General features: G+C 50.2%; 1 non-coding gene across 1 annotated transcript; it reads left to right on the forward strand.

Moving 5' to 3' along the window:
* The first annotated feature begins 11,346 nt into the window (after window positions 1-11,346).
* Window positions 11,347-11,419, forward strand: Mir129-1 (microRNA 129-1). The gene has a single exon (NR_029567.1). It is a non-coding gene; the product is annotated as a microRNA 129-1 (primary transcript).
* Window positions 11,420-12,069: the final 650 nt, after the last annotated feature.

A 12,069-nucleotide genomic window follows, 5' to 3' on the forward strand; every position in this document is an offset into this window, starting at 1 on the left:
TTAGAGGCAGGCCAGCCTGGTCTACAGAGTGAGTTCGAGGACATCCAGGGCTACACAGGGAAACTGTCTCAAAAACAAACAAACAAACAAACAGTAAGGGAGAAAGTGAGAGAGGACACTTAACGCCAGGCATGTGCACACGGACACACACAGAGAACACAGAGTGTATGAGAAAGGGGAGGGGAGAGGCTTGAGGGGTTGTACTCAATGTACAATATAGTTGTGTGAAAGTATCTTTATGTAACATGGTATGTTACATTAAAATATACAAAAAAGTACATTGATTTAAATGAAAACACATGTTGGAATAGTGCCCCCATCAAGAACTTTATCTTTAACCTAATCATTTGTCTTAAAGGTCTTATCTCCAAAGGCTGTCACATCTAGACATCTCAGAAGTTAGAATTTACATGAAAATGGGGGTGACTCCTCACCGTCCCTACAAGCTATCTTGACCCTTCGGTTCTGCCATGCCCATAGCCCTGCACCCTGATCTCAGGAACCCGGAAAGCACTGGAAGTCTAAGGCAAAGCTGCCTGCCTCGCCTTGTGTGGTTCCCTACTCTCAACAGTCACAGCCCTGTGCCATCTGTTACCCTCCAACAGGAGACAGTTGCTTCCCATATTGCTCAAGTCAAGAAGGCAAGCCCTGCACTGTTGGTTAGAGGCAGGCAGTGTGAGCCCAACTCCAGCTTTCAAGAGCTCCGTTCTGGCTCAGTCAAGATGATTCCTGATGCCATATAGACCCTCCTCACCACATCTGTGAGTTCAGGTTTCTTTCCCTGGTGCTACTGTTACGATGCCATGGTGCCATGACACTAAGCAAACGGCTGGTACACTCTGGCCTTGATTGCATTCAGTCTCCCTCCCAGGGCTGCCCTGGCCTTCCCATTCTCTAGTCCTTGACTGGGAACTGGGTGTGAAACACTTTTCCCAGCCAGGCATGGTGACACACACCTTTAATCCCAGCACTCGGGAGTCAGAGGCAGGCAGATTTCTGAGTTCGAGGCCAGCCTGGTCTACAGAGTGAGTTCCAGGACAGCCAGGGCTATACAGAGAAACCTTATCTTGAAAAATCAAAAAACCAAAAAAACAAAACAAAACAAAAAACTGCTTTCCCCTTCGCTTTTCTTGTTGCCGTTTCTTTCTTTGGCTTTATTTATCATCCTTAAAAGAAAGTCAAGTTTCGATGGGGATTGCATTGAATCTGTAGATTGCTTTTGGCAAGATAGCCATTTTTACAATGTTGATCCTGCCAATCCATGAGCATGGGAGATCTCTGCCATATCCAGGGATCCACCCCATATTCAGCATCCAAACACTGACACCATTGCATACACTAGCAAGATTTTATCGAAAGGACCCAGATGTAGCTGTCTCTTGTGAGACTATGCCGGGGCCTAGCAAACACAGAAGTGGATGCTCACAGTCAGCTAATGGATGGATCACAGGGCTCCCAATGGAGGAGCTAGAGAAAGTACCCAAGGAGCTAAAGGGATCTGCAACCCTATAGGTGGAACAACATTATGAACTAATCAGTACCCCGGAGCTCTTGACTCTAGCTGCATATGTATCAAAAGATGGCCTAGTTGGCCATCACTGGAAAGAGAGGCCCATTGGACTTGCAAACTTTATATGCCCCAGTACAGGGGAACGACAAGGCCAAAAAGGGGGAGTGGGTGGGTAGGGGAGTAGGGGTGGGTGGGTATGGGGGACTTTAGGTATAGCATTGGAAATGTAAATGAGCTAAATACCTAATAAAAAATGGGAAAAAAAAAGAAAGTCAAGTTTCTAGGGAGGTTAATTTGAACAAAGTAAGAATAGAGACATAGGTAGGGCCAGAAGAGAAAAGACAGATCTAGAGAAGATGTGATCAGGGCAAGAGGGGAGGGAAGCAAATAGTAGTCACAGACAGATTGTCTTCAGTGTTCTCTACGAACCGGTGTGTGCATTGGTCCTCAAGTCTAAAGAAGACCTCTGTAGCGTCAGCATCATGGCTTCCTATCTGGGACCCAATATGCGCTGGTCTAGATCCTGGCTCACTCCCAGAGACAAGAGCTGAAGTGGATGCCCCAGGCTGAGGAGAGGAGGGTATCAAGGTGGACATTCTGGGTCCAGCACCTGCCTGCTACCATGCTAGGAACCCTGGCTCAGGAAGCTGTACTGGTCATCGGAGGACTATGCACCAGCTTGGGATGAGGTCGCTGTGTGTGGAGGGTGCAGTGGTTAATACCAAGTGACAACTTCTTAGGATCTAAAATCACTTAAGAGGAAAACATCTGGGGATCCGTGGAAAGTCGATTCCAGATTGGGTGAGCTGATGGGGAGGAAGATCAACCCTAATTATGGGTGGCCTTCTTCCATGGACCGGGGTGTCAGACAGGATAAAAAGGAGACAGTGTACTAATGCAGACCCAGTGTGTGCAGTTACCTCATGATCCTGCTGCCATTCCTTACCCACCATCAAGGACTGTACCCCCAAACCATAAGCCAAAATAACCCTTCCTTAGGTTACATGGCAATATGTAAGAGACCAGAGGACAGCTCTTGGAAGTCAGTCCTCTCCTTCCACCGTGTGGATTTCAGGGTTGAACTCAGGTTGTCAGGCCTGGAGGCAAGTGATGAGAAATGTTGCTGACCCTTAAGCTGCTTTGGGGTACCCCAGCCATCAGAATATTAACTAATACAGGGAGCACAGCTTAGACAGGGAACTCCTCTGGAAAGGGCTCCCTCTGAATAGAGCTGTAAAACCTACTCAAGCCCTCTGCTCCACCTCTGGCTGTCCAGCTCCACAAGTTGTCCAGCAAGTTGGAGAGGAAAGGGTTTATTCGGTTTACACTTCCACACTGCTGTTCATCACCAAAGGAAGTCAGGACTGGAACTCAAGCAGGTCAGGAAGCAGGAGCTGATGCAGAGGCTATGGAGGGATGTTCTTTACTGGCTTGCTTCCCCTGGCTTGCTCAGCCTGCTCTCTTATAGAACCAAGACTACCAGCCCAGACATGGTACCACCCACAAGGAGCCTGTCCTCCTTGATCACTAATTGAGAAAATGCCTTACAGTTGGATCTCGTGGAGGCATTTCCCCAACTGAAGCTCCTTTCTCTGATAACTCCAGCTGTGTCAAGTTGACACAAAACTAGCCAGTACAGGCTACTTGTCTGATGCTGAACCCCAAGGACATCTCTGAGGACCCCTCCAGGACCATCTAGTAGCACAATCCCCAGGATCACTAATGGGGTGCAATATGGTCACCAGCTGTTCAGGGTCCTTCTCACGTCCAAGCTCCGAGGGTGCTGCCAGCAGGCCTCATCTGTTCTTGAAATGAAGGAACATCTGAACTTCTGGAAAGATCTTTTTCTTGATGTCAGATCTGAGGGGCTCAGGTCATCCAGGAGAAAATGTCCATACTCACCTTTGGATATGGAAAGCCCCAGTGGGGCTGACAGTCTTCAAGACTTCAGGCCCCTCCCCTACCTCACATTACAGTTCCCTAAAGAGTTTAAGTAGGTGGAATGGGAAGTGGGGGGTTGGATTTCCATTATCATCAGAAAGAAAGGAACTCTAAAGATACCAATAGAGTGAGTTCTATAAATGGCACTGTCTCAATTCATCACCATTCAGTATACACAGGCGTTATTTTTATCTAAATTATTTTCAGAACAAGGATAAGATTCATATGTTAAATTAAACAACTGTTACTCTATTTAGTTTCATTTTATGGCTAATGAAACCATGAAGACAATGAGAACTTGTAATAGGTCTGGAAAATATTATTACTGAGCTGATAAAAAGAATATAAATACTGGCCTATAAATTAGCAAGGAACGCTCAAGGAAGAAATATTTCTATTTTAACACGAACTAAGGGAAATAAATACTCAGCAGAGAAAATTACAAGGGACAACTTGTTGCCAGGCAGGCGACAAATCAAGAAAAATGAAGCTAAACCAACAAAAGATGAGTCACCCACCAGGTGACGGAATCGCAGTATGAAATTACACAGCATCTTGTCCGATTTCTGTGGCTGTAACACAATGTCTGAAAATAGGTCGTTTATAAGACGATCCATTTACTTTGCCTCTCAGCTCTGCAAGGTCAAGAGCAAGATGCGACCCTCTTTTCCGTCTCTGGTGAGAGCTGTATGCTTCTCAAGGAGAGGAGAAAGTGCAAGTGGGTGCGTTTGTGTGTGGAAGGCAGGGAGAGGACACAGAGGCAGGCCCACGTTACAATCTGACTCTCCAGAGCCCTCACCCAGCCTCCAGAGAAAAGCATGGATCCCTGTCAACCCCTCCCCACAACACAGCTACCAAACTTCCACAGAACTTTTGGTGGGAACAAAACCACATCCCTGCCATGGAACGGAGGAATATTTATTTGCCTATTGGACCCTCTCCCAGAACTCTCAGGGGAGGGCGGGTCACTTGCATTTAATTGCAATTACAACAGAACGGTGTGGCCCTTAAAGAGAGAGCTTTTCAGCCAATTGCTGCCTGTAGAACCCACTTACACTTACTAGGGCCATGAGCGATGTGAGTCTCTCTCCACTGGCAGCAGTGAGGCTCATAAAACAAGCTGAGACAAGGGTCTACCTTGTCCCCTGACCAGCATCACTTGGTTAAGACACTGAGGCCTGGGTCACAACGCTTCAGTCTCTGCTCTTGGTCCTGCCTGATGTCTACTGGCTCGTGTGTGTTGACAGTGACTTTTTCATTGGCTGCTTTCTCTTGGTCACATTTCTGGCTACTCCTTGGTCTCCCTCTGCCTGATCTTCTTTCTTCTGCCTCTTACTTCCCGGGGAGTAGTAACCAGAAAGCACCCACCTGTGATCAGGGAGCCTGTGCTCTTGTGTCATCGTTGTGACCTGTTGGTGACGAATGGGCATATTAGGGCAAAGTCCCCTGCAGACTCTGGTCAAGCATCTTTCTGTCCACCTGAATCTTAGCATAGTCGAGGACCCCCAACCCAGAGATCCTGCTATCTGACTCAACGGAAGGCTCAGTGAGCTCACCAAGCTGGACCACCACATGGATGGAAAGGTTTATTGGGGGCTCAGATTGCCAAGGCTGTCTCTGGAGGTGGGGGTGGGGGCGGGGAGAAGCAAAATGGCAGAAAAGGAAGCAGATTTTATAGGGCAGTCAACAGGGTGATGGTCCTTGAGCTAGTACAGATTATTCATGACCAAGAACTATAAGGTCAGCCTGAGGTGGGTGACCTTGGGGGAAAGAATTAAGGACATCAGGCAGGACCAAGAGCAGAGGCTCTGAGACATTGTGACCTAGGCCTGGTTAACCCTCCCCTAAAAAAACGTGTTAGAGATCTGCTTTTCTGGTAAACAGAAACCCACCTTCAGGCTTCTGCTCACCAGGTTAGACTCCTGTTCCGGACGTTGCCTCCAGCCCCGTCATTTTGAGGGTCTGCTTTGGACCTAGGACAGACCACCCTTCTTACCTCTTCCTTCTATGCTTCCTGCCTGCTTTGTTCCATCCACCTTCCCTTTCATCCCGTCAACACTAATTATGAGTGCTGGGCGTATAGCTGCTAATAAGACAGGCAGGGCTTCTATCCTCGGGGAGCCAGTCCGGTGGGACGGACAAACATTAAGTCCACCAACAAAGGAATCACAGCCATGCATATAGATCTGCAAACAGAGATGTAAGCGCGCGCGGAGGGAGCACAGGCAGCTCTGCTGTAGACTAACAGGGTCAGTTTAATTTGGGTGCTCGGGGAAGGTCTCTTGGAGGGAGTGATAATTAAGCTCGCTGCTGCAGGCAGTGCCGGAGTTATCCGCAGAAGTGGGAGGGACCCCGTTCCCTGAAGAGGGGACAGCAAGGGCAAAGACCCCGAGGCGAGCGTGGAGTCTTCAAGGAGCTGGAGGCATGCCAATAAGGCTGGAGCGTCCAGGGAGAGGAGAAGATTGACACAGGAGATGCGTGGGCTGAAGGCAGGTGATTGGACGGGAATTACTTTTAAGAGCGCCACTTAAGGGTTTCTCTGGTGGTGGAGGAAGAAAAGCAGATTTGCATTTAAATTTGGGGGGATTGGAGGAGCAAGAGCTCCTGTGGAGTGCACTGGTAGGAAGCCACTAGTCTCTGAGATCACAAGGGCACCAGGTCCTCCTCAGGGCAGGGCAGGGGGAGGGGGGGGAGGGGTGGCCAGGGACAAATAGAGAGCTTCTGAAACATTTAGCAGTTCGACCTTGAGACTTTTAAAATAAGGAATAAGAAAATAGAGCTGCCACCGTGGCAGGAGCAGTGACAGCTCTCGCACAGTGGACCCAAGGTCACTCACACACTCTTTTGGAGTGTGGGCTCAGCCTCTGCTCGGCGTGCATCCTTTCCTTTGTGTGAGCCAAACCATGACTCTGAGGACTTTCCCAGGGCGGGGCTGGAGCCTTCCTCGCTGTCTTGGTCAACTTTGGCATCTTAGGTTGGGGGACAGTGCTGAGGAAATCATCCTGGAAGAGTAGAGGTGACCATAGCACAGTGACACACACCCCCCGCCCCTCAAACTGCACACCTCCCTCCCCGCTCTAGCTTCTATCTCTGCCTCCTCCTGTCATTTTTCTACCCTTCGTGTGCTGTCCTCATTACCGAATCCTCCTTGAGGACATTGCTGATCCCTGTGCATCATGGGTCCTTCACACCTCCTTATTGAACTGGACTGCTTGTGGTATAAGATCTAGCCACCTTATCTCCTCTTGGGGCAGCCTCCCTTCCTTCTTCACTGGGACCCCTCTCCCCACCTGTAAGTACCCCTTCCTTTCTTGTCTATATTATATCCTACGTTTGCTGCAGCTCAGTCTCCTCCCACCTACCTAAGCTAATCTGCACCCCATTGCTGCTCATTAGTTCATTATAACTCTACGTCCTACCTCCAGCCTGTCCTGCTTCCATTTCCTGCTCAAAACCCTTTAGAGATGGCCCACGGCCCACTGGTGGATCTGCAAACCTATCCGCTGGGGGGAACACCAAGCTTTGGTGGAAGTCTTTTCGTTCCCTTCCCTCTCTGTGTTTTGATACTTTGTGTCTTTTATCTGCTCTCAAACTACCTCAAACTTTCCCATAACTACCCAAACTCAACCTCTTTGGAGAAGCTTTCCAGACTTCTCTCCCTCATCCCATCCATCTTGGAGAGTCTCAGCTTCCTGAGTTCCTCCAGCCCTGGATTTGTCCTCCACCATTGTTTGACCTATGGACGCCAGCTGTATCCCATCACTAGTGATGCAGGAGTTGAGCAGCATGGGAGGGCGGCCCAGCTCCAGCCGAGGTTGCTTAAATGCCTATAAGATGCTTTGTTGGAGGTGATCCCGGCAACCAGGGGAAATGTCCACACTGGCCTTCTCATCTGGAAGCTCCTGGCAGGCAGGGTCTATGAGGGCTGTTTCTCCAGCCACTGCGTCCAGTCAAGGGCAAGTGCAGGAGCACAGGTGATGTCTACCAAGCGGGGTGAATGAACTTCTCTGAGGCGAGGATTCTGGGGAGTGGATTAAGGTAGCCAAGGAGAGTTGCTGGAAGCAGGTGGGGTTGAGCAACAAGGGAAGGTTTAGACCAGGAAAAGGAGTGGGCGGATGGTGATAGGAATTTCTGGGGGAAATGGAGACTAAGAAGGGATAAGGGATGGGCTGGAGAGGGGACAGTGCTCCGGTGAGATTGCTTCTGTCTGAGCGGAAGATACCAGGCAGTGGATTCAGAAGGATACGGTTGGATGATGGAGCCATAGTGAGATCCGATCTCCCCATACCCTGCCACACTAGGTCACAAATACGGGATGGGCTCGCTTTTTCTTACGCCTTCTGATCTTCATGGGAGAGGCCTAAGGAAGGCAAGGAATGGCTTGGCCCGTGTGGGAGAAGCTGGAGCACAACTGAGGTCCTGGGGACCTCTTTCCACATGCCAGCTCATGCTTTCGTGTTTGTTGGGGCTCAGCAGGGAGCTGGGGAGGTAAGAATTTTGTCAGGGAACAAGCTTATTTCTGGGGGTTACAGAGCCTCTCCCAGGGTAGGGGCCTGATGGGTGGGGTTAGGGACTGGACGCAGGAAGTAGAAATCTACGCAGTCTTTGGAGGCAGGACTTGGGGACTTTTCTGATAGGTACCTGGAGAGAAGGAAGTCACAATTGTCACTGATAGACAGGCTTGTGGGGTCCAGTTCCCTGAATCCTACCACAGAGTAGACCTATGCCTCCATTTCTTGAACAGGGATGCCGGGCATGGGAGCACAGCTTTTTCTCATTTGCACAATGGCTCTGTTTAGGACAGTGGTGTCCTGGCCTTGTCCTCTGAGCCCTTGTCTCCTATACATCTTATTCTCCACAACTCCCTTACTAACACTCTGAGGATCAAATATGTGGAACAATTAAACATCAGCCCCTCCCCCCCCATTAGGTCCCTCATAGACCATACTCCTCTCTATTCCTGCGCTCAGTGCCCTTTCTCATTCTCTCTCTCTCTCTTTCTCTCTCTCTCTCTCTCTCTCTCTCTCTCTCTCTCATCACACTACAGGCCTTGGAGAATTGCATGAGGCCCACTCACATTAGGCAACTGTTTTACTTGGCTTATTAATGCAAATGTTAATCTCCTCTTTAAAAATGTCCTTGGAGACACATTAAATATAGTGACCAGATAGGTGGACGCTTGGGGGTCTCAGTTAACATAAAATCAGCCAGCGCAGCTTCTTCAAGAAAGCCTCAGTTGGAGGAGATGCCTAGGGAGGAGCTGCCGTCCTGGATGTGCAACAGGGGGCTGGATCTGGGGTGGACAGAAGCAGGAGCCAGACCTGGGATACACAGGAGATCATTCAGGTAAAGGAACGGCATATACAAGACCAAGACACAGTAGACACTGCCACAACAAACAAAGAAGCCATTGTGTTCGAAAAAGAATGGAGCAGGTGGCTAGGAGATAAAGCGAGAGAGGCGGCAGGGGTGGGTGAGGGATAGGGCTCACCCTTGCTCTGGTGGGGATTGTGGACTTAGTCTGAATGAGATGGGAAGACACTGAAGAAGGACTTAAGAGGCGATGCGATGGATCTCTTTGGTTGGTTGGCTAACTGCGTTTTCCTCGTTTTGTTTTGTTTCTGAGGAAGGGTCTTATATATCCCAACCCAACCCTGAACTCTCTATGTAACTGAAGGTCACCTTGAGGCTCACATCCTCCTGCCTCCCTCCCTTATGAGGACCGCAGGCGTGGCCCACCCCACACAGTTTCAACGGTGCAGAGGGTCAAATCCCAGCACCTCATGCATATTAAAAAAGCCCTCCTTCCAGCTGCCTTCCTCGCTTTGACCTTCGTCGTTAAAGGGTTGCACTGGCTACCTTGTGGAAACAGACCTTGTGAGGAGGTTAGAGGTTATGCTTTGAAGAAGTGGTGAGAAACGGCTAGAACAGAGGTTCCCAACCTTCCTGAAGCTGAGACCCTTTAATATAGTCAGCTCCTCATGTTGTGGTGACTCCCAGCCACAATTATCTCATTGCTACTTCATAACTGTAATCTTGCTACTGTTATGAATTGTAATGTAAATCAATATCTGGTACTCAGAATTATCTGGTATGTGATTCCCCCCCCCCCCAAAAAAAGAAAGTGGAGTAGTGACCTACAGGCTGAGACCCACTGATGGAGGTTCTGAAGAGCCAGCAATGTGCTAGTGAATGAGGCAGGAGCTCTGGCAGGACCCTGAGAGATTTTTCCCTTGAGCTGGGTTTTTCATTTCCTTGCGTAGGAGCAAGGACAACTCCACAGGGGAAGCCTGCAGTGCTATGCAGGCTTGTAGCAAACACTGGGCAGATGACCATGTGAAATAAAGAATCTGCAGAAGCCTTGGACGGGTGTGGGAAAGGGTGTGGTCAGTGCCAAAGAGAGAGTGTCCTCAGGGGCAAGGTTCATGTGAGAGAGGTAGGGGCTGCCACACTCAGCTTCCCATGGGAGACCTTCCCAGCCTGCCTGGTGGCCTTAATTCCAAGCCCGTATGACTCAGAGCAAAGCCATCGGGAGAATGTGCATCCCTTCTCGATCCCTGTCTCCTCCATCTTGTTTCTTTTGGCACAAGCTGCAGCCAGGTAAGGGAGTCAGGATCCAGAGATTTCCCCAGGTACTGTGCTCTGATGGACCATACAAAGCTGGAAGCAACGGGAGCCAGGGGTCTTCTGCAGCTGTGCTCCAGCCTGTGCAAGCTAGCAAGCCCACAGTGAGATGCCTGTGGCTCTGGAACCCCCTCCACTTTGGAGCACTCTCCCAAAGTGAATGTCCAGAAGGGGAAGCCCACCTGCTGGGCAGGGTGGGAGAAGATTCCCCGCCTTTTCCTCCTGAGAGTGAATGCAGGCCCCCAACAGGGAGGCAGCGTAGACATCTCTCTTACAAAGATGCTCTCCAAGTCTCACAGCCTGTGTGTCCTCAGGTCCTTCTCTGCAGTTTGCCCTGGAGCCAAGTTCTCTCATCCTATGACCGTTCTGTTCTCTTCCCTGTGCAGGTGCTGAGCTGGGCCAGCGGGTATCTCCAGGCAGCCTCTGCTAATGAGCTCTTAGCAGGTAAACAGCTCTTCCTTGACCCCCTTCAGGATATGCAAGAGACAGGACCGACCTGAGCTGGCACGTGGCTGAGAAGCAGAAATCATCCAGTCTACAGCCTCTTAATGTTCTCCCAGCTGGGACCTCTCTGCTCTCTGTGGCCGGGGCCTCAGGACCTCCTGGAAGAGTGGGACAGACCCAGGTTTGGGGAGCAGGGCTGCTAGGAAGCCTTCTACCTGTATTCTGGAAGAACTTAGGAAGAAGGGTCACTGTAGTTGTTTAAGACCATAGAGGTTGGGGGCAGGCCAAATGGGGCTGGCCTGGAGCCTCTACCTTTCTTCATCATACCATAGTATCTGCTGATGCTGAACAGAATCCATGCCTTCAGCCCAGAGCTGTCCAGTGACAGCCTCTTGGGGGGTGGGGTGGGGCTCTTGGTGAGTCCCCAGGAGGAGTTGGGGTTGTTAATGCAGTGGAATCCAGGACATAGGAGATGCCTGGGTTGACTGACTCCCAGTCATAGCAGGAAACTGTAAAATCCTCCTCACAGGACAGGGGAGGAGACAGATTCCAGCTGCCCCCGCATGCCAGAGCACCAACCGCTCTGTTCCTTACAAGCCTGCCAGGTGAGAATGCGATTGACACGGGGTGGGTAGAAGCGGGTGCAACTGGGGCTCCTGTCACCTGGCTGCCTGAATTTATCCTAAGGCTCCCCCTCTCTCCCCTTCCCTCTCCCACCCTCCTGCTCTCCAGGTCCCAGCTCTGCTTCCCTGACCCCATCTGCAGTCGCAAGCAAGCCCCAGCCCTGGAGGGGCTGCACCCTGCAACCTTCCCACAGCTGTCTCCTTTGGATCTTTTTGCGGTCTGGGCTTGCTGTTCTCTCGACAGTAGTCAGGAAGCCCTTACCCCAAAAAGTATCTACGGGAGGCTTGGTCTACAGGGGAGACCCCCAAGGGCTCCAGGTGAGTCACACCAAACTCAAGACTACCATGTGGATCCAGGGCGTCTTTGCCATACCTTAGTATTGCTGGGTGACCATGGATCAAGCCCTAAGCCTTAAGTTGGCAATCTTCCTAATGCTGTGACCCTTTAATACAGTTCCTGATCTTGTGGTGATCCCAGCCATAATATTGTTTTGATGCTACTTTGTAATTGTAATTTTCTACCAATATGAATTATAATGTAAATATCTGATATCAGGATATATATGACCCCCAAGTGAGTCGTGGCCCACAGATTGAGAACCACTGTCCTAAGACATTCTGTGCCCCAGTGACCTCATACCTTTCCTGATAGACAATGTTTAGTAGGAGTGGCTTTAGTCAAAGCCAGCGAAGGCCACTTGGGTAGATGTTGCTGGCTATCATGGGCACACCTCTCAGGGCTGTCACTCAATATGCCTAGCCCTCCTTCCTGGCATTGGGTAGACATGAGATCCAAGACAGGCCTGGCTATTGGAATCCTGGGCAGAGGGACCTGTGACTGGGAACACCACAGTTGATCCCAGCAGCCGAGTGAAGATGGTAAGCCTCTGCGGCAGGATGAGGTGTCTGCCTGCCGTCCCTTAGCCT

Source organism: Mus musculus, chromosome 6, assembly GCF_000001635.26.
Source record: "Mus musculus strain C57BL/6J chromosome 6, GRCm38.p6 C57BL/6J".
In the NCBI taxonomy this organism is placed as follows: Eukaryota; Metazoa; Chordata; class Mammalia; order Rodentia; family Muridae; genus Mus; species Mus musculus.